This window comes from Argiope bruennichi, chromosome 4 (assembly GCF_947563725.1).
Source record: "Argiope bruennichi chromosome 4, qqArgBrue1.1, whole genome shotgun sequence".
Taxonomy (NCBI): Eukaryota; Metazoa; Arthropoda; class Arachnida; order Araneae; family Araneidae; genus Argiope; species Argiope bruennichi.
This window is the reverse complement of record NC_079154.1, coordinates 94,132,015-94,155,863: the sequence shown is the minus strand read 5'-3', so window position 1 is coordinate 94,155,863 and position 23,849 is coordinate 94,132,015. Positions and strand designations below refer to the sequence as shown.

The 23,849-nt window shown below is 24.6% G+C and overlaps 1 protein-coding gene across 1 annotated transcript in view; it reads left to right on the top strand.

The window, feature by feature from the left end:
• The first annotated feature begins 330 nt into the window (after nucleotides 1–330).
• LOC129966151 (prothoracicostatic peptides-like) overlaps nucleotides 331–23,849 on the top strand; it is a 104,467-nt gene continuing 80,948 nt past the window's right edge. Inside the window, exon 1 of the mRNA XM_056080544.1 lies at nucleotides 331–425. The gene's annotated coding sequence lies outside the window, so the exon portion shown is untranslated. The remainder of the gene's footprint in view (nucleotides 426–23,849) is intronic.

Sequence of the window (23,849 nt, the reverse complement as noted above, 5' to 3'; positions counted from 1 at the left end):
GGAAAAGTCACACATTTCGAAATTTAAATAAAAATTGTTTAACATGTAACAGAATATTCATAAATCGATTTGTCAAGAGAAATATAATGTGAAAAAAATAAGTTAATTATAAAATGAGGCTAAAATAATTTCATAAATGTCTTTGAAAATAAAGTACTAAAATTAATACATTGTTAAAATTTCATTGTAATTTTTGCTATCTTTCCTATCGCCAACCAAGAGTTGGCTCAATTTCGGTCGGGCTTGGCGAGACTGCCTTCAAACGCGGCGGCCGGCAACCCTGCGCGAAAGTCCCGAATATAAGAAAGGGAGTAACAGAGGGTTCAAACTCTTTCAATCTTCATACTTTTCACCTTCTGAGAATTCCTCGGTTGCAGTATCCTGAGATTTGGAAGAAGCAAATTTGTATCAGCAAAGGAGGTCAGGTAAGGACTTTTTCTAGTGAACTGATACATATTCTTAATTTATAGCATAAATTTAAACAATGTGTTATTTCTTTTTATTAAATATATTTATTGGAAAATAAAAGAGAAATGTTTGTTTCATACATACTTTTTAATTTCTCGACATTTTATATTCATAGAAAAATAATATTATTCCTGAAATGATAATTTATAAGAGATGGAAGTTTTCAAAGAAGAATAAATATTCACTTTTTAATACTTGTTTCAGCGTGATTATTTAAAAGTTGATAATTTAGATTTATAGGCGTCCATTTTTGCTCTGCACCGTCAATTTTAATTCATTTTGAAAAATAATACGATTCAAAAATTATGTTGCGTCTCAAATAAGTTACCTTTAGATTTTTTATGACACTTTGACATTTTAAATATATGGTGGCATTTACCGGATATTTTTTTAGAGTCTGATAACTAGAAACATATTTCTTTAAATTTAAATATTAATAAAATAGGCGACAAATGAATATTATTGAAATATATCGAATTTTAAACTTATTTTTTAATTAGTTAAATAAAATATTTTCATTTGTATTATTTGGCATTCATTATTTGTAAAGGCTTTCAAATAATAAGTGCAAAGCGAATAACTGAAAGTATTTACGGAGTATGAGTGAATATAATGAAACATTTTATCAAGATGATTTATATTACGAAATTTTTAAAAATCATTTTCATGCATGTCACAGATACACAAACTCCATATTAATAAAATAATTCACAATTTCACTACTTTTTACTTATAAATTTTTCCGATTAATATTTTGCATTTAATGTTTTAACCTTTTTTGCACCTTATTATTTAAAAGCATTTTTAATACTTTAATTTGTTGAAATATTTTTTAAAAATGTTTTAAATTCTTCAAGATGAAAAAGTAATTTTCTTTCAACGAATTATGAATTTTAATTTTAAAAAATGCAACCCAGTGATTTTGGAATAAATAGGATAATGCACAATCACAAAAAAAGGTTAACACGTTCATTATGATTTTTTCCATTGAAATATTAATGATAAATACATCTTAGCATCTCATTCAAGTTTTCTGGTTTATTATAAAAAAAGAGTAGCATTATTTGCGCATATGAGATTACTTATCACATTGTCGAAACATTTGTTCTGCTCATATTTCTCTATCAGTTAATTTATATTATTTAAGAATATATATAACATTTATTTTGCCAATTTATTTAATCTTCTATTGTTTCTCTTAAATTATATAAAAAGATATATACAGAATAAATTTCAAATGAATAGAAAACCTACTTTCGTTTGTGGTAAAGTGTTATAAAGAAAACTGAAATTAAAAATACATAAATTTAAGATCATTTTTCTCACTAATTTTTAACAACTTAAATTAATGTTAATCAGAATATTATAATTTAGATTTCATATTCGATTAATATACTTATTTTTCTGTATACTGTTTATAATTATTCTTCATGATGTTTTACAAAAAAAAAGTACTGAGTTGCTATTAATTAGAAAATTTAATAATAACATATAAAGTAATTTCTAGTATTTTTATAAATAATGCAAAGATTATATAACTTTAGAAATTGTAGCATTGCACAGCACTCATTATATTTCTTTTACTTACTGAAAAAGTTTCTAAACTCATTGGAAAATTTCTTCTTTTTATGAAATGCATTTTAATAATGCCTCTCTTAAAGTTTTAGAAAAAATGATGAACGGAATCTTTAAAAAAATCTGCATTTTGCTAAAGATCAATTTTATCAATACTAAATTTTCTAAATATGAAATAAAACACATTTATTGCACTTTTTAAAATGCGTGGCACATTTTTTTTTAGGTATTTTCAAATGTTTTGAAATATTATTGTATTATACAATTCAACTTCTTTGATATCGTTTGTCTAAATAAAATGTTAAAATAGTAATTCCTTTTTAATTGTTCTGATTTTCCTAATTATGTAATCTTAAACTCAAATTAATAAGAAATTGAGATATTGGTAATAATTTTTTACCGTATATTTAAATTATTCTTGTGCGACGTATAAATGTCACACTTTAACATTTATCCATCACTAAAAGATTCTTCAAAATCAACATTATCTTCAATAAAAAAGATTTTATTTTATTTTGTTTCATTGTTGAAATTTATAAAACAAGAATTTTAAATGAGCTAAAAATAACGTTAAACAAATAAAACTAATTTTATTTTCTAAAATATATTTTTAATTAAAATTATTTTTATTTTCTAAAATATATCGGTATTTGTATTTCCACTAACATGAAAATTTTCAGTAGCAGAACAGTAGGAAACCACATATATCAAGCCTAACATAGTCTAATTAATTCTACTACGGAATTTCTAGGTAAATGTTACGATTGACAGCTCAACAAAAGATCAAACGATGTATTGCTACGCTTTAAAATTTTAGACAATCGGGTTTGTTCTGCTTTCTTTATTTTAATTGAGTAATTGGCTTACTTTTTTCGAGAATGCGAGTTTTCTTTGTCAATTTTCCTTGTGGAAACTTATTAAACGAAATGACTTGATTAACGGATTTTCGAAATATCATTCATGAAATTTCATTCCATACTAATATTATGAAATGTGAAAAGAGTATATCCAGTTAAAAGTTTTAAAGTACTATAACCAAAAATGATACTTGTTTAACTGAGAAGTTATTCTGCATCAATTAATATTAAGATGCATAATAATACCTTGCAATGAATAGTTATATCAGAACGGAAAATAAATTAGGCGAACGAAAATCATATTCTACTTGAAAATAAATATTCAAATATGAGCTCAGTATTATAATAAAGCATCTTCTTAGTATAATAATATTTTGAAACAAACTTAAAAGTTACCCTTACCTTTCTTCTTTTTTTATCATCATTTCGAAGCTTAGTATAATGAACAGATTATGAAATCGGTTTCTTAGAATAAATAAATTTCAATTTAAGTAATATTAAAAGAATTCATTTCGAATATTTCTTTATTTCGCTCCACAGAATACGTTTCTCATTATTTGCTTAATATGGTCAAGGGAAAGATCCACCGATGAACATCTAGATTATCCAGGTTTCAGTTATACAATTGTAAATCAGGTATTTTTTATTTGATAGTTCACATATTATACATTTGTTACTGAGAAAAGTTATTTTAAACTTTTTCATAAAGATAAGCTCATTTTTTACCAAATTATCAATTTGAAGCTACAGAGTGAAAAATAAAACTGATAGATAATCATATATTTTTTAAAAAATTTTAAACAGACTCAGAAAATGTAAATTTTTATAAGCATCGGCTTTTCATGGATATACTGTATTTGAAAATATTTTGAAGTCTGTTCTTAGCAAGTGTAAATATATTTTCCAAATCTCTTATTAGTTTATAAAATAATTTTCAGCATTAAATTACAAATGAAGCTTTATAACATTTTATAAATTTCGTAGAATCAGGAGTACAAGTCAATTCAAAAATTATTTTAAAAATATAAAATAACAGGAATTTATTATTCTTATGTTCAAACAAAGAAAAGTTTCCTGAAACTGTCATAGTTTATTTCTGTTTCATATTGATTAAAGATAAACTCTTCATGAAAATCCCACTAGACAAGAGAAAATTTCTTTCACATTTGGAAACTATTCTTTTGTATAGTGGATGTTGGAAAGTATGGTTGGCATTTTGAAAACGCTGAATCTTTTTAACGATTTTCTCTACCTGAAATAGGGAAAGTTTTCCTTAAGACTGAAAAGTTTACAGACTTAGTTTGTCTTTTAAGCGCTCCTCTCTTTTTCTTATAAATATGGAAGTCATTCTTTTCGCTCATTTGCAAGTTCTTGGTTTATTTTTGGACTAAAATGACTGTATGTCGATGCTTGAAGATACTTTTGAATTATTTGTAAGATACAATTTTTATAAATTAATATTGACTTAAATGTTTCTGATAAATATATGGAAAATAAAAAAAGGAAAAATCAGAATTTTATATTTTTTATTATTTTATTTATGCATCTAAACTGTCATTCTAATCTAAAAAGAAAATTGTTTGTGCTACAAACGTTTTTTCCTGCTGCCATTGTACAGGTTCCATCAAAAAGATAAAGAAAGCTCAAATTTAATATGAATTTCTGCCGAGAGCTTCTAGAACAATTTTTATAGTCTCAAAATCAAATAAAAGATTATAATTATATCCATAGTTCAGTTTTCATAGTAGTTATAGTATATTTTAATAATAAAGATCGAGTATAATGAGACAAGAAAAATCCAATTTACAGCTAAAAAATATATTTTTAAGATGTAAACTGTTTATTTTTTTTCAATAAAGAAGATTTTTGAAAACTTTCTTTGAAATGTATTTGCATGCAAGTTTTATTTCGTACTTTTCCTAAGTGGTACATTGCAACCAGATGAATGAAAGTCATTAGTTTCTAATATCCAAACTCTTTAACTAACTTTTTATTGATTTGCATTTTGATTTAATTTATGTTCATCCTTTTTACTTAAAGTACAAACTAATGCTTTTTACACAACACCCATCTATTTAATTACGAACTTAAGCAATTAAACAAATATATTCAATTTAATTTTAATTACCTTTAGTGCAGGTATTTTTTTAACTCAAATAATTAATTAATATTGAAAAGTTTTTGTACGTACAGAATAAGTTTTCAATATTCTAGCATCTTCTTGTTAGAAAACGAATTTCATTTTTTTTATTAATTCTTTTTTTGCTAGTTATAAAAATGAATCACAATTTTTTATTGATTTCTTTCTTTTTTTTTTCTATATTCCAAAGTTTTTTTTCGTTTTGTTATAAAATTCTTCTAAAAATTATTGCAGTTAAAAAAATTTCATGTCATAGAATTAATTCTTAAAGAAATTGAAATAATGAATTATTTAAAGATTTTCTTTTGTAGATTAATGTTATTAACAGCTTAAGAAAATAACCGTTATCTAATTAAAATCGTTTGATATTATAACTCCCTGATATTCCCATCGAATTCCTAATTAAATTATTTATAGTTTTATGTAAACAATTTACAATTAATCTATAATATTTAAAAAATTATTTAATCACTCACAGCCAATTTATTCTACCAATTTATAAAACAGAGGCATTTTTGATGAAAGATGTTAGTTATATACTTCTAGATTCCACATCATAAGATAAATTAAAAATCCATAATTTAATTTCAAAATAATCGCATAATTATGTTCTACGTCTCTGAAACACTCGAGGTTTTTTTTTTTTTTTTTTTTTTTTTTTAACTTTTGATAGTTGAGTAAATACAAAAAAAAAAAAAAAAAAAAAAAAAAACACAGATATATTTTGCATTTCTGAACTTTCATCGGGATATTCTATTTTCTCAAATAAAGCATTATATAAAGAAGAACTGAATTCATGAAACTGGAATTGAACTAAATATTCTTAAGCAAGATTTACTTTTATTCAGTGTTGGATTTTATAGCGTTTGTTCGATTTATGTCCTATTGTGCCACTCACAAATAATGCTCTAGCAACATTACAGAAATCATCTCTAATCCATATCTTCATACAATTTATTTACTAAAATACACGATTCAATTTTTTTAAAAGATTCAAGTTTTATATAAAAAAAAGATACCTGAGTTAGGACGTTAAATATACAAAATATTATACATAATGATATGCTTATATATTGTTTCATATTAGATAAATAAAACGATCTGGTTGAGCTTAAAACATATTAAATTAAAAGAGCTAATTTTCACATTTTGTTCTTTTAGAGCTTATCTTAGAGTGCAGTTATCCGTCCCTAATATCCTCAAATACCAGACGGAATAGAATAAACTCTTGTGTAATCTAGCGTTTATTTGATCTAATTATGAATTATTAATATATGCATGTGTAGTCTGCATATTTCATATAAAAAAAAAGTTATTTAAAGTTATTTGTGGTTATACACTTAAACTTACATGTAGCTATACATTTGTGGCTTATAGTTAAACAACCATTACTGCAAAAACTTAGAAACAATATACATTATTATCAAAACTCTTATAAGAGCATGTAGTTCATTAAGAATGATAAAAACTCTTCAGACCAGAAGCTATAGTTATTATGTCTCATCTGGATGGAAAACTAACTTAAGTATTTTGTATATGACGAAGCTTATTAAAGTTTGTAGTTTCATTTTTTCAGAGTTAATATTCACTGCCTCATAATGCAATATTGATAATCAAAGATTTTCAAAATTAAATCATAGTATCATATTTCGAGTGAGCCATACATTATTTTTAAAAGCATTTTCATTAAATTCAATCCATATTTTTCATTAAATTCAATCTCAGAAAGATTTCTTTTCTCATTAGTAATAATAGATAACTTCTTTATAAGCTCTGAAAATATAATTTATTCTAATTATTTAACTTCCTATTTTGTTTTAAGTATTTTTATTGAATCTCAAACCAAATTACTCTTTATTCCAATGATTATTTTAAAGCAAATTTAAAGCTATTACCAATAATGAATTGTCCAATTAAATGAAAATAAATACTTCAACGCTTTGTAACTTATCTTTATTCCGTTGCCGGAAACGATTAATGCTATACATATGATATAGAAAATAATTATATACCCTGTTATTTAATCAATTAAATGCAAAGCATAACCGATAAATTCTTTTTTAAATAAACCAAGGCTATGCATTCTTAATTGTCATGCCAATTTTCTTTCATGTTGTTATTTCGTATTAAAAAATTAAGCATCTTAATTTTTGAAAAAGGATTTATTTTTATAAAAAAGATAAAATATGAAAAATAAGAAAAAGAAGAAAGAGCAAACGATTTTTGAAGCCAGATGAAGAAATTCTACTAGAATTTTATAAAAAAAAAATAAGTGGCATTCATTGGAATGAAAAAAAACAACTTTAATTACACATATTTTTAAGAAAATAATTATGGATTTTATATTTTTATAATAATTATAGTTTTGTACTGATTGTATGTGAAAAAAGGACAAAACAATCCAAATTCTTTGGAAGAACCACAATTAACTCTGATTACGGTTGAGTAATTCATTCTAAAATGCTGTCAAATGCTACTTTAAAGCAATTAATCTTAACTTTTAAGTTAAGAGATGACTAATTATCTCTAAATAAGCTACCAGCAAACACAAATTTAATCTGAACTGACTATTTGTATCTAGATCCCCAAATTTATTAAAAGACAGGAATCATAAAAGGAAGTGAGCATAATCCTTTGATAACATTCCATTCGCTTAGGAAGCAGATTATTCAGTGGTAGTAAAATTCTTTACTGGGGTATTTAGAGCCAAAATCAACTTCATAAGCAGTCATGTTTTATGACAGATTTCATATGCATACAGTCTGATATTTAGTGAAACTGACTTATGGATAATACAAAATGGGAAAGAGGTAAAGTAACATTTAAATTAGAGAGCTAAAAATACGAAATCCATTATCTTTCTAATGGATGTCATTACTAGACATTGTAATGACGTAGTTAATCCAATCAACACCGTAGCACGCAGCTTAAAAGTAAGGAAAGATAATTCCCTTCCAATTGATGTTAAATTACTTCGTTTTTTTCTTCTTATCGATCGAATACAGCGTAAGAAGTAAGAGCTATTTCCTCTGCAAAAATGAAAGACTAATTCACAGAGTTAGCAAAACATTGTGTCCCATTTAATGTATGGCATTATTCTAGATATTCTTTATTCTTAATTAAATCTATATTAACGTTGGTTTCAATACTGCCATAGAAAAGAAATATATTCTGCTTGATGTTGTTGCCAGAAAAGTTCTTATAAATAACATTATACATGAAACGAATTTTTAATATCAGAAAAACGCAAAAAGCATTTATCTTAATCTTTATTATTTTTTAAAAGTCAAACACTACACCAATAAAACTACATTAATATCTTCAAAATTTGCTCATAGAACTGTATTTCAATTATGAATATCATGGAAGTATTTATTTGTAACAATACATGTGAATTATAGTTACAACTATATATCAATAAAATTCTATTACATTTGTAAAGTGATACCTGTATAGGATATTTCCATTCAAGTTAACAAAAATTCTATGTGGATAGTTTAATAAAAATCCTGAATTCCCTGGATTTTTATTTTTGAAAATTTTATTTATTATCATATGAAAATTATAATTATAATTTAATTCAGCACTCAATAAATTGTTATATTTGAAAAGTACTAGCTAGTTATCTGAGGCATGAAATAATGATTTTCTGCACGTTATTCATTTCCATTCATTCATTTATTTTTATTCTTCCTTTGTTCATATGTCCAAATGAGTCAGATTTATTGTTTAACTTATTATAAGCGAGTGTGCGCAAGTTTCACAATAAAATTATTAACCAGAAAAGTAGTTATATTTTTTTTAATGTCTGTACATAAATTTTCATGTCTGAAGATAGAATTTTACAACGAATTTCCTTCACTTTCTTAGGAACTAGATTTCTGAAATATTGTACAATTATTTTAATATTTCAAAGACCTTACTTATCAATTAATTTAATAATATAGCGAAACATTGGTTTTAAAGAAAGGATGGCTTCAATAAAGTAATTTAAAATATATTAAATCTTAGAATGCATACATTTCTGAACATGAGATATGAAATATATTTGTGACTAAATAATTGAAAAAAAAATAAAGTAATAACGCTTCAGATCGTTTCGTCAGTGTAATTAAAAATAAGAAATAAGAAATTATTATGGAAAATCGAGTAATATTATATAGAAATGAAAGAAATTCTTTGATATGCATTGCAAGTTAAAATATATTATGAATTTGATTTTAAAAAAATCCAATTTTTTATGTATTTCTTTCTGGATCTATTACTTTTATTATTTTCTTTCGGTATCCATATCTTATACAAAAAATTAATTAAAATAAGAAATGAACGATATTATTGAAAGATAATTATTGCAAAGGCTAAGTATAAGGGATAAGTATAAAGGCTAAAACAATAAGTATTCATATTAAAATATTAATAGAATGCAATTTTCTTTAAGATGAAACTTTTTATGAATGTTTTGAACATAGAATTTCAAGAAAACTGGAAGATTTAGCATATTGGTTTTACAAGACATGAATGTAAAGTCAATCGATTTCCGAAAATCGTTGAGAGTATAAGCATTAAAAAAAATGTATCAAGATATGAAGATTTAAGAAGTTCGAAATATATATAGTTTACACGTCATATATAAAACAAAAACAATAAAAATGTAATATATTTAATCCAATATAAGATTTTATAAGATATAAAAAATCCCAAATATTCAGAACATAAATATAAAACTACATTATATATGTGATTACGATTCCAATTAACACAAAGCCTAATTATCTACTTCTCATGCATGCACGATTTTTGTTTTGATTTTAAAATGTTTGATGAAAAATCATTTTGCTTTTTTAACATATTAATAAAAACGCTGTTTAAGTTAGTTTCTTATTTATTATTTTTCCACATTGATTTAGAAGCATCATAAGCAATTGCGTTTCTATATATATTGTTAATAAAAACTTATCTTCAATTCATCGACCAAAGCAATCATTATCGTTTATTTAAAAAGAATAATCAATGCATTTTTGGTGTTGCAAGAGCAATATAATCTGCTTTACAAAATAACCCCTGCAATATTTTTATTAGCATAAAAATATTATTTTTATTATTTTCTTTTGAACTATGACTTTTTAATAATTAGCAGGTAGTTTTATAATCATTTAATAATTTTTGAAGTGCTCTTCTTTTCAGCTAAACGCAAACATTAAACAAATAATTAATATTTTCCAAAGGGAAAGTTTTGTTTGAACAATTTTACCAAAACTTTGCAGATTTTGAATTTGAATAGAAATCGTGCATTTTTTTCTTCATTGTGACTTCCTCTTTTTTAAGGAATATGTTAATTATTTCACACACAGCCGTTGAATTCATAATCAAACATTTATAATTCGAAGCAATTAAAACCAAATTTAAACAAGGCTTATTAAATAATCTTATCTAACAACAAATGCAACTCACGTTTAAATTTCATACCAAATCTTTTTGAAGTATAATATATGGAGATTGGTTTTGAAATATTAAGTATTTTAACTTCGATTTAATATTTAAAAGCAACTTCCAAAATAAATAATGTCTGAGATTAATCAAAAATTTAGTGAAAAAAAATATTTAAAGGCAGCTTTTTTTAACAATTGAATATAACTGAAGATGAAGAGATAGTGATGCTTATTAATCAATTGAAAAATGCTGTAATGCAATGAAAAATGTTGAGTGTTAAATATTAAGATTAAAAGCTTAATAGTTATTAAAAAGTTTCAAAAGAACTATTTGTCTAGAGTGCACTACATATTTTCCTCTCAAAATTCATGAAAGTAAATATTAAGTGTGTAAATCAAAATTTTTTGTGCGTCTACGCATTACTTCATATTCTGAAATATTTAAAAGAACAAACAAATTGTTAAATTTTAGAAATTAAATTTTCTTTTTCATTTATTAAATATTTATGGAAAGCTTATATATTTTTCTTCTTTTTGCTATTTAAATTATGACATGCTATTTTTCATAAGTTAAATTTATATATTAAAGCCTGCACCTATCGCGGATATTTTATCTACTCAGAAAAAAAATGTACATGCTTTATTGATGTTAGAACTACGCTTTTCAAAATTAAAAAATTAAACCGTGCAAACATGAATATTATCATTTCCTTTTTTCAGAAAGATATTCATTTTGCAATGAAAAAAGACGTAATCTTGTGAGATCAGTTAAAAACAGCTACTAGTACAATAGTTTAAATAGTTTCTGAAAAAAAATCGTTGCCCTTTTGCCAATTATTTAAACGACAAAATGCAAAATGTAACCAGACGTGATTATGATCATATTATCATAAATTTCGTGTTTTCTACATTATCAAATCCGGAATTCTGCATTTGGCTTATTATTTATTCTATCTTTATTTTAAAACATATTTGCTCACCAGAGATTCATTATAGTATTTATGTTATGGCAAACAGTAAGACATCTTAGAAATCCAATATATTATACGTAGTGCAAAGTGGAAAAGGAGTATTGATTATTTTTATTAAATATTCTGGTGAATTGGAAGCATGTATGAGAATTTTTGATCAGAAAATTACTCTCAATATTCTATTGATGGGTACTTTTATAATTCATTCGACAGATAAATCATTTTGTATACGAAATTTTGAGTTTCTTTTTCCTCAAAAAATCCGAAGTAATAAAGTTTATGAGTTACAATAGTTATTTTTCACATGCTTTATTATAAATTGTGTATGAACTGCAGATATTTATTCCAAAGGTCTTATTATGAAAGAAAATAGAACATTCTTAAAGAATAATGGGTTGCTATATCCTATGCATTTTGTAAAATATAACTTTATTTTTTTAATTAAATATATATACGGAAATAATAAAGATCTGAAAATTAATTTTAGGATCCTGCCAGAGAAAAATTGTTTACAGTGGATAGCTTGTAGTTTCACTAAATTCTATTATATCCCATGAATTAGTTTCTTATTGTTACCAGGTTTCAATTCCATTTTCCATATGGATAAATCAAAATCTAACTAAAATTCGAAGACTTAGTGTTAAAAAAAATCTACTAAAAAAGCACCTCACAAAAAATATTACAAATACGTCAATTTTCAGAACATTACCTCCCCTCCAAAAAAGCAAGCAAAGTTAAACGATTACTTAACATATGTTGAGACAGCAAAAACTAAAAAGTTTGAAAACTGTTCAGAGATTTATAAATAAAATGTTGATTTTTTTTCCTTCGATAATGAAATTGTTTTCAAATAAATAACTCACATGCAGCACTGATATTCTTGCTTGTTTGAAATTATGATGTATCTCTTATCCAAACAAAATATTTTGAATTATCGACATGGAGTAGCAATCCGCTCTAAATTTAAATATGTTTGTTTTTATATTATTACTGATTAAATGCCAATAATAACCTACAAATGCCTTTTTCTTGGAATACAAGAAATAAATGCTAAACATACACGGTTTGATTAATCATATTTAAATAATTTATTAATAGCACGTTTCTATCCTACATTTTATGTGCGAATGAATTGTGATTGAAAATCTAATGTAGGCAGAATGTAAAATCAATGTAGGTAGTTAATCAATCATTGTTTATGTTTAATCATTTTAAAATCATCCATTTGCACTATTCTATTTCCTTTTTATTTTATTACAAAACTATTCAGTATGTTTGTCACCATTCCCTAATGTTATTCATAGAAAACAAAATAAAATTAATGTTCGGATTCTAAGACATTTACTTTCTAGTCGCGTTTAGAGCTTGAAAAGTTTTAATTTTCTGTTGAAGATAAATCTTTTCTTTAATCAAATCCCTGATGATTTCATAATTCAAATTATATATATAGGTACAAATATAAGTATAAAAAAGAGTGAATTATATTTAAAAGATTTAATAGGTATCATTATTCCTTGTTCAAATACCCTTATATTTTTTTTTCCAATTCTAATGCGATGGTATTAATAATATTTTTTCAGAATTATTCACCAATAGGTCCTGTAAGGGCATATTTTGGCTCCCCTAAAGCGACGAGCTCATATTTTTGCAAAGTTTATATTTTTAAGTAAAATTGATTAAAGTAAAAACCCAATTAAATCCAATTGCATTGTATACATAGTTTTAGAGGATTCAATATATTAATTTTCGTCTCCTGAATATTAAGTAGATAAATGAAATACCCAACATATGTTCATAAAATTTAATTTACAGTGATATATCTTAAATCTTGAGGAATAAGTCAGTACTATTTCCAGTTCCTAATATACAGGGTTATTAAAATAAAACTTCCATAATTGTGAATGCTATGGAGAACGTTCTTATAATACAAATAATATAAAATTTAAACAAATTTCTCATCATTGACTGTACGCAAAAAAAAAAAAAATACCAATTTGAAAAATATTTACATTTATTTGCATTTTAAAAAAACTACTTAATCAAAAATTTCACTGAGTAAGGTCAGTTAATAGAGTGGGGGGGGGATTGAAATATTATAAAATAACTACGATCATCTACACTTCTGTGAAAATTTGTTGTAGCAAATATCGAAAACATTTGACTACACTGGGATGATGCCCCACTTGAGAGAAAAGAATGCATCGATGTTGTTGAAATTCTGACATCAAATTAATTGCTAGTATATTATAATAGTTATCCAGTAAGAGAACATGAATTTTGTTGAAGTCCCTATTCATATCTTTTTATGAATCGGACTACGATTCTTTCATTCATATTCATGTTCTGTAGAAGTAAAATACTTTATTGGCATTCTTACAGATTTTCAACTGTGCAACGACGTCCATAAAATAAAAAATATATATATATTATTTATTTATTATATAACGATTGTTTCATCTAAAATCATTAAAAACAAATTTTTATGTCATTTATAGTAATAAAATGCACTTTGGTGTCTTCTAAATTGGTGAAATATAATTTGAATTTTCATGTATATATCGTTAAGAGCATGTCAATTCAGATAGTTAATTCACTGCTATGCTGCTTCCTATATTAAATCACTGCTTTTTGCAAACTGCATCGTAATTTTAAATTTAACTAAAAATTTAAGACATATCCAATTTCTAAATTAGGATGTTCGCTGTTAAAATTTTATTTTGTAAAGAATTTTTTTGGTGTTTAAGCTGAGTCATTTCACGAATTAAAATCATTAATGCAGCCCATAATCAGATGATTTAATTTCAAAATTCGAATTTCAATGAATACAAATTGTAAATTCTAGAAAGAAAATATCGAAATATTTGTCATGTTTCTTTTGAAAAACTACAGTTGTAAAAGAATAAAAACTATTAACTTGTGAACGTTAAAACTATATTTATTTCTGTATTTTATTATTTATGATTTGAAAAATATCCAAAACATTTATTTTGAGATATAAAGCATTGTTCCAACTACTAAAATTCTCACTCTGTATAAAGGAAACTTTACCATGTCAAACGAAACTTGAGAGATGGAGGGAAAATTGAAGAATGAAGAATCTTGATGGCTGTATTTCAGAAACAAAATGTTTATACTATTCTACAAGGATAGTATATTTTTTACTTTATATATATATATATATATATATATATATATATATATATATATATATATATATATATATATATATATATATATATATATATATATATATATATATATATATATATATATATATATACGAATCTTTCTTTCATATCTGTCACGTGAAAAACAAATATTTTTTTTTATTATCTAATACGTAATATTAAGGTTATATATATGGGTTTCATTATAAGAATAGTAAGAGAGATTAGAAATGAAGACAGAAATATAAAATTTTTTATTCTAAAATTTAAATGACTAATTTATATCTCTAACTTAAATCTGTCTGATAACTGTACTAACTCATAATGCAAATGAGTAATTGTTAAAAATCAATAAAATGAATTAGGAACATCTGAATAAACTTTAACTACAAAATCGTCTTGTCCTGAAAACATTTATATTTATAGTTCACAATTCTTTAATAGCATCAACATTTCTTTCATACGGATTTTGAGAAAAAAAAAGGCATCAATGTGATTCCAGGCATAATAAAAAGCAAAAGTAAAATTAAGAGAACCAAACATCAATATATATGTGGTTTTCTAAAAAGTTAGTTACATTCCTTCGTATGAGGGAATATCTATTAGAAATGCACATAATTTTGAGCATATTAATAAAAATTGTAATAAATGATAGATAAAAAAATAAAAAAGTAGCAGGCATCACCAAGTTTCTGCTCTTCATCGTAACTGCTATTCATGCTAAGCATTTTTCCCAAATATTGGATCAGTTTGAAAACCCAGATCTCATTCAGATTCGTCAGTGGTGAATAGCGTCATTGTCTCATGGTCCATTTATGAGCGATGTGCTTTATAAATGCAGTCATGAGCTATTTGCTTGAGAAAACTTCAATGGATGGACGTAATGGATGGAAAGTCAACAAAAATATTTTCAGATCAATAACATAATTTGCAAGAAATTTATCCAATGACTAGCTGGAACAAATACTTTTTAGGACACTTTCCAAAAAGAAATGCATTGGTATCAATCCAAAAAGACCACTGTTAGGCATTAAGATGTAAAATATCTGATATTATTTGCTGTTTATTTAAGAATATATGTAGGATCGTGTCCTCAATCGAAAGAAGACTACACGTTTGTCTTTTCCATATTTTAATAAACGAACACAGGACTACACGAACATTAAGCAAAAGAACAAAAGTATAGGGTTGGTTGCATTTCAGGCGAACATAGCATGGCTGTTATCCTTCACCTTCGAAGCTCACACACTCTCGCACCAATTATCTCTCTTCTGCCGTTTGCCTCACTTATACTTCTAGTTGGAACACTACTGCCATCTGCCGGCGAGGTAGAGGGAGTAGCATAGGGGCTCATACTACATATATATTCGCAAAGATAGTAAATTAAATAATCGGCGAGAAAAAAATATACCTGTGTTTCTTAATCCATTCATCTAAGAAATTTCAATGGAGCAAAAAAAAAAAAAAAAAAAAAAAAAAAAAAAAAAAATTGAAATTAAACAATAGAGTCGCATCTTCTTCAATGAGATGGGTAACTTAATTTAATGAATGATTTTAAACGCCAATTAGTATGAAGATTATTAGTCGAATAGCTTTCAGCTGAGTTAGAATTTTGCAGGAAATCCTTTCAATCACTTGAAGTCCTTACCTATGATGCTATCATAAATATAAATTTAAAAAAAGCTAATTAAAATTTTGCTAAAAGAACATTTTAATCTAGTTCCAAATTTTTGGTGCGAACTTCTCTTAGAGCAAACATTATTACGAACAAGTAGTACTTTGTCATGTGTGTCAATTCCTTCGCTAAGAAAATCATGACTTATTATATACATGAAGTAGATGAGCAGTTAAAATATGGAGACAACAGAAATGTCCCAGTTAATTCCTTTGTTTTAAATCCCATTGAGCAAGTGTAGAAAGGTTGGATGTTTGGCTGTTTTTATTCACCGAAAAACAAGTAAACTGATAACACGATGGACTTGTATTTCATATTAGAAACCACTTTCAAGCAATAATTGCATTTAAGATCATACTGTATATTGAAGAGAAGAGAAATGCATTCGGATTCAAATAATTTAAAGAATAATATTATGAAGTTAATTTTCAATGAAGAATCTGAATATCATTTGCTTTTTACTTCGGTTACATAATTCTATATATTGTAATTTCAAACATGTATATATTGATGTTCAGATCTGAAAGCAGATTACAAAGAAGAGAAAGTACACATATTTTTATCATTTCAACTAACTTATTTAAATCAACCAAAATATCTAATGAAATATGAACTTGAATATATTAAAATATATTTTATAAAAATTCTTTCTCCCAAATTTATTAAAAGTATGTATTTCCTTAAAAGAGTTTAGATGGTTAATGTTTTCATGTAGAAAAAAATACTTTAATCAATCACATTTTTCAATCATAAAAATAAATTCGAAAAATTTAAAACATTGTATGTTTGAAATAATATTTATGTTTTAAATACGTAATTTAAATAACCTTCTATAAAATATCAGGATCTATAACTGTAACACAAAATCGTAGTGACAATATCATGTTTTTTATAATTAGATTTTAATAATTTTGCTAAAGTTAAATTATCTTTTTAATCAGAAGCAAAATAGGAAAAGGAAATTTTCTATCATCCAACTATGTTTAACATAGAAATATTGCATTTTACATTGTTATAATTTCATTTAAACATAAAAAAATACTTTTATATTTGCAGAAGCATTGTTTGAAAGAAGATCAAGCGAATTATATCTTATCTACTGATTACTTTCATTTTCTGATTATTTTTCTCAGCATAAGAAACTATACATATTTCAGGATAGTCTAAATTCTTCATATAAAAATATTTAAAAAAAATTATTTAAATTAAACAAAAGCAATGATAAAAAATTATCAAGAAAGCTAAAAAATTTAATTTTTATTGACAAAGTACTTATATTTAAAAGCTTATTTTAAATAATTTTCAAAGACCTAATTTAAAATTCTTCGCTGGGAGATAATATATTGAACAATCAAATTTACATTATAAATAAAAATTATAAAAGAAAATTCCTATCAGGCATTAAAAGAAGAAATATTTAGTGAATGATTCACTAAATCAGTGAAAAAAATATATTTAAAAAAAAATTGATGATAATCTCCAGAAATATTTATTTTAATGGGATTTTTTTTATCCTGCTCATCTTTTATTGAAAATATTTGATTATTTTTTTATCTATCTCTCTTTTATATCTGGCTTTCAGATGAACAGTTTCCGCCGATTATAGTGTCAAAATTAAAACGTCAAAAATTAAGCTATCTGTCTGTAAAGAATAAAGCCTGGCGCAGTTTTACTACCATTAACAGAGATAAGGAGTTTTATTGATTATTTAAATAAATATTACCATACTAGATTAACGGTATTAAACATTAAAAAGCAATTAATTTTGATTAAAAAAGTGAACCCAGCTCATATTTTATGTTTGCAAAGTAAATATATTATAATTAATAAGGTGTAGATTTCCCACTTTTTAAAAATATATTTTAATGTACTGTATAAAATTGCAATTTTATACTATCTAATATTGGGATTTTAGAACAAAAATACAGCTAACATTTAAAGGAAAATCTTATTAAATATAAAAAATATATATATTTTGGTTATATATTAACAAAAATATTTTCTTATCTATTCTACAAAATGTTGATGCGCTATTTTATTCATACCATATCATCAAACCATATTAATGGCCTAGATTATCTAAAATTTTCATATTACTTTTATTATTATAATAATTTATTAATTATGATTTTAAGAAGTCGTATAATTTTATTTTAATTACTGAAAAAAATCTTAAAGACACTTATAACTATGAGTACTTATCTAAAATTAAGGAGATATTAATCGTTTCATTCCTATAATCCCGAATTCAGTTCAGAATACTGGAATGTCCGAGTGTTTCTTTAAGAAATAAGAAAAATTATCTATGCCCCTCAACAACCCATATTCTTAAAATGTTAATACAAAAGAGGATCTTATCTGATGGGTACTAAGCAAAAATATGATCAGGCATCTTTTAAAAATTCACAGAAAAAGTCCCTATCCCTAATTCAACATGGGTGAGCGTGGCTAACGAACGAAGTACACACCTCGGGTCACAATTAATACACTAAACAAAGGGATAAGAACTTTGTCAATAATTTCCAAAGGTTATCAATAATATCCATATCAATAATATCCAGAGGCACTTTCGTGAATGGATGTTTGAAGTTGTCTTTCAGAGTTGATAGAGTTTATGTCCATATGTTACGACAAAGACCCTTTGTTATGATATGTTACGTATGAATTTACTTTTCTGTATAGCAATTTTGCATAGTATTTAATATACTCTTTATACATAATAGATAAGAAATGCAACGTATTATTTTAACTGTATAAAACTAGTATATAGCATTTGGTATATAGTACTAGTATTTGGTATATAGCATTATATTGCTACAGTTACAATATTCATATGCAATGCATATGCAACTATAATTATAAGCAGTTACATGCAGGTTTGTCCGATTTTATAATATTTCACCGCATATTCACTTCTACACATTTTTTCAATAAAGTTTATCCAGTTTTTTAAAAAAATAGTTACTGTCAGTAATAATGGCTACAGCCACATAGTTATTATTTTTTTTAAACTCTAAATCATAAAATGTTTCACACATTAAGAGTCTTAAATGTAATGCACAACCCAAACTGAATCTCGAAATTCTTTATCCAAAACAAAATTCTGATAACTAAAAAGTATACTCTGTCACAATTAATTGGCGTCACCTTGGAAGAAAATGAAGAAATTGTTTTTGAAATAGTGCAACAAAAATTTTAAAAGAAGAGAAAAAATCAATTTTTTTTGTTTATTTTTAAGATATTTCGTCCAGTTCTTTAACTCTTTTTAACTTCTATTCTCTTTAAACTACAAAATTATGGGTTATTTTAGTAACTAGATATCTTCACTGAGTAATGCGGCAAGTAAACAAAGCATTGTTTGACATATTTCGCAACAACACCATTAATTCATGATTGTCAACTTCCCCATACTTTTAACATATTTTCCCCTTATTTCTTGCTTGAGTTATAGTGTACATAGGATTTTCTGATGGAAAAGGACAGTTTAACCATTATCTGTAAAAATAAAATAATGCTCATCCTAAAACAACTCTTGCTTAAAAACTTTTTATGCACTTTCCAATAAATATTCCTTTTAGAACGGGATTTGATAGTCAAAAGTATCACACATTTGCAAATTTAATTGGGAAGTATCAATTTTGTTTTTACTAATTTTGTGCATACCAAATATGAAAACACTTCTTTTCTCATTAATCCATCGGTATAAGCGTTTTGTTTAAACTTTACAGATAGTATCTAATGCTGATTGCCAAGTCTTATGTTAAAACAAACCAGATAAGCTTTTTTTAACAAAATACAATGAGACATTTCAGTTCTCTCTCAGATGCACTTACTTTATATGTAGCAAAATACATCAAGAAGATTAGTACAATTTTTTCAAATGAATGTTATTCTTTCTGTTTATTAATAGGCTGTGTTAAGTAATATATATATATATATATATACATACATATATATATATATATATATATATATATATATATATATATATATATATATATATATATATATATATATATATATATATATATATATATATATATATATATATATATATATATATATATATATATATATATATATATATATATATATATATATATCCATCCATCAAAAAGTTCTTCAAACATCTTGGTGAATATTATAAAACCTGTAGAAAGGGCATAATACCATCTTAACTTTCAATTTAAATTATCATAAATCATCTTAACTTTCAATTTAAATTTGAAAGCTGGTAATAATACTACATTATTTTAATATACATTATGCCAAGATAACGATACAGAAAGGATAAAAACGTAGGTATCCAGCATAAAAAAAAAAGGCTATTGTAATCATTAGTAGTATAATAAAGCATTCATCATATCATAATTTAAATATGTTGACTCTTAAACAGTTGATCAAAAAGCAAAAAACTATTTCCAAATTTGAAATAAAAACACAATCTATATTCAAAAGCACTTAAAAAAATTCTAGACGACAATTTTTTTCCTTGTATTATAATATGTATGTTCTATATTTTATTATATATTTTATAAATTATGTATGTTATATTATAATTTATATAAAATAAATTAATAAAAATAGTTAAATGATATAATTAATTATTACGTTATGCTAAAAAAGTCCAAAACATTCTTAAAATATTTTATTAGTAGCTCTAAATGAGATCTTTTATCAAGATCTATGCATATCTCTTATGAACAAGATTATCTGAAAATAATTTCATGAGGACAATTTTTACTCTTTTATGGATATTTATAAATGCCTACATTTAATTTTTAGCATATAATGTTTTCAATGTTATACAAACTGCTTAAAAACGTTAGATGAAAATATGAATTAAATAAAATGTGAAGAAGGAAATAAAAATGTTAACATTTATGTCCTCACTTCAAAATTTTGCTTTTACTATTGTAAAACTGTAAATATTGTATTGTTATATTGAAAATAAAATTAAAATTTCAAAAATTATCACAGTTCTGAAAATTAAGGCTTGATGCTTCAACCCTCTGTATAATATTTTACTTGATGCGATATTATATATAAATCTTTCAACTTCTATTTTATTTGAATTCTATTCATAAATAATATTATATAAATGTTTTTTTAATAGTTCTTTAAATCAAAATTTTTTCTCTGAATTAAATCTGTTATAAATGTGTACTGAGATTTATATCAATTAAAAGATGAAAAATTAAATATATTTATTATAACAAGAAATTAACATAATTTTTTTTTCTCTCTGCTGATATATCCCATATTTGAAATCATCTTATTCACTAGAGAAAAGAATATTTTTAATTAATTTTCAGATATTTTAATTTTCTGATTTCAAATTAATAATTAACAACTTCCTAAAATATCACTTCTTTGAGAATCAGTGTTTTGTCAATATCCCATAGACAGAATCGTGAATTGAGTTGTAGATTATCAAATAATTATAAACATTAATAATCTCTTAATCCATGACTGTGGTATCATTAGTTTGACAATATTTAGACAAGTTTAGCTGATATATTACCTTCAATTAAGTAAAAGTAAGCTTTAAACTCGTTAAAACTAGCACGCTTTAAATCTACAAAATTATTAACGTGGCAGGAAGATTATATAATTTAACATCAGATATTTGAATTAACTTTTCCTTATTTGAGGAAAAATATTGCTGTGGTAATAACTGTTTTGTAGGAATTAGGAATTTGCTACACCATCATATATGTGGAAACAAATGTTAATTTATATAAAAAAAATTATATTCTCTATTTTTAAAACGCAAATAAATAGATGTGTAGCTAATGAGTAATATTATTCAAAATAAGGAAGTAATCATTCCTATATATAGTATTAAAATTGCACTTAAAATTTATAATTAAATTTATTTCTATTTTATAATATATAATTTAATACATCTGAGATTTGTATGTTAAAAAATAGAATAATATGTCCTGTTTTTATGTGATATATTTGTAACACAAAAAAAAAAAATCATGCGTATAATGCGTGCTGCTATTAACAAAAAAAATTACTAATCAATAATTATGCACAGTTTTTCTATTATGGAGATGACATTTTAAAAGCACAAAAATATATTAAATCAATGTTCTTTTTTTATTTAATCATTTTTAGTTGTATATTGGCGTTATGATGATAAAAAGATATATTAAGTAATTTAATGACATTTATTTTTCCAAGCATGATTTGAATCTTAAATGCAGAAATCTACTCATAATTTGATGTTACATTTTTATCATTTAAAAGTAGATTATCAGGGTTTTTTAATTACTTACATTTTTTAACATGATATTTTATATAAATCAGATTTTTATTTTTGAAACAAACAATTCTAATGTTTGATATTTAAACTTATTGCAAGATTTATCATTGATTTTTTTACAAGTCCAAAAAGGTTTTCATAGTTCTGCAACCCAATATATAGTTTTCTCTCTGTCACAAAATCTGAGTGCTTTTTTGGTCGACCCTATTTCGCCTGTTAACATGATTTTCCACTAACACAGACAAAGGTTTTCCTAAGATACGTTCTTTGATGCAAAACGTGTCTCCTAGAAGAATATTTTTGACGTTTGAATATCAAAAATTCTAGAGACTTTTTCATGATTTTACATTTTAAAGCCAATATTCATATAAATCTTTATGCTTTTAGGAAGTTTCGAAGTTGATTGCATTGTTTTCTGGTAAGTGATAATAATATCATTACGTTACTCTATATTCAGAAGATAAGGCAGGACGGCATCTGAAATTTCAAACATCTCAAAGCGATTTTTGCCAAACTATATTTTACCCTACAAATCAGATATTCGACCTTCTGATTTTTATGAATTTTGGCGTTTCAAATCACTTTTGGATAAAAAAGTCATTTTTGGAAGCAATATATTTTCTTGTTGGTATGGCAACATTTTGCATCTTTCTCATCAATTTCTTCTGTTTGTTATCTGTTTCTTTTTATTGTTGGCTTTGTTTTGTTTTTAACTTCAGGACTGTTTCATATTTTGGGTAAAATCCCCAGTCATAAATTACTCCTTTAATATTCCAATTTTTCTTTTATTTTATGAAACTGAAGAAATATAAAGCACTCTAATAAAAATATTTTAATTACGAATTTCCATTCATCCCTAATTGTCATTTAACTTTGAGATAAAAATAATATCATATTTTTTATTTAATAAATTAATTTATAAACCCCAGTAAAAATGTATATTTGTTATTTTTGTTGCGAGAAAAGCTGATTTTTTTAAAAGTGCTGTGAACATCAGGAAAATAATAAATTAACAAAATTACCATCATTAAATACGTGTTTTGAATTAAAGACAATGAAAAACCCATTTCGTTTAGCTAATAGTCTCTGATATTATTATTAGAAAAGGTTCAAATCAGGAAATAAAATTTAAAAAAACGAGTGTGAAATCCTCTTATGAATGTGTAATCTTTACTATAAATAAAAGAGAATGCTTGTGCTTTGGAGGAGAGATTTTTTTTTTTGAAATTTCAATTAATTAAAAATTAGGCGAGATTTCGGCGTTTTACAGTAGTAACATTTAAAATATTATTG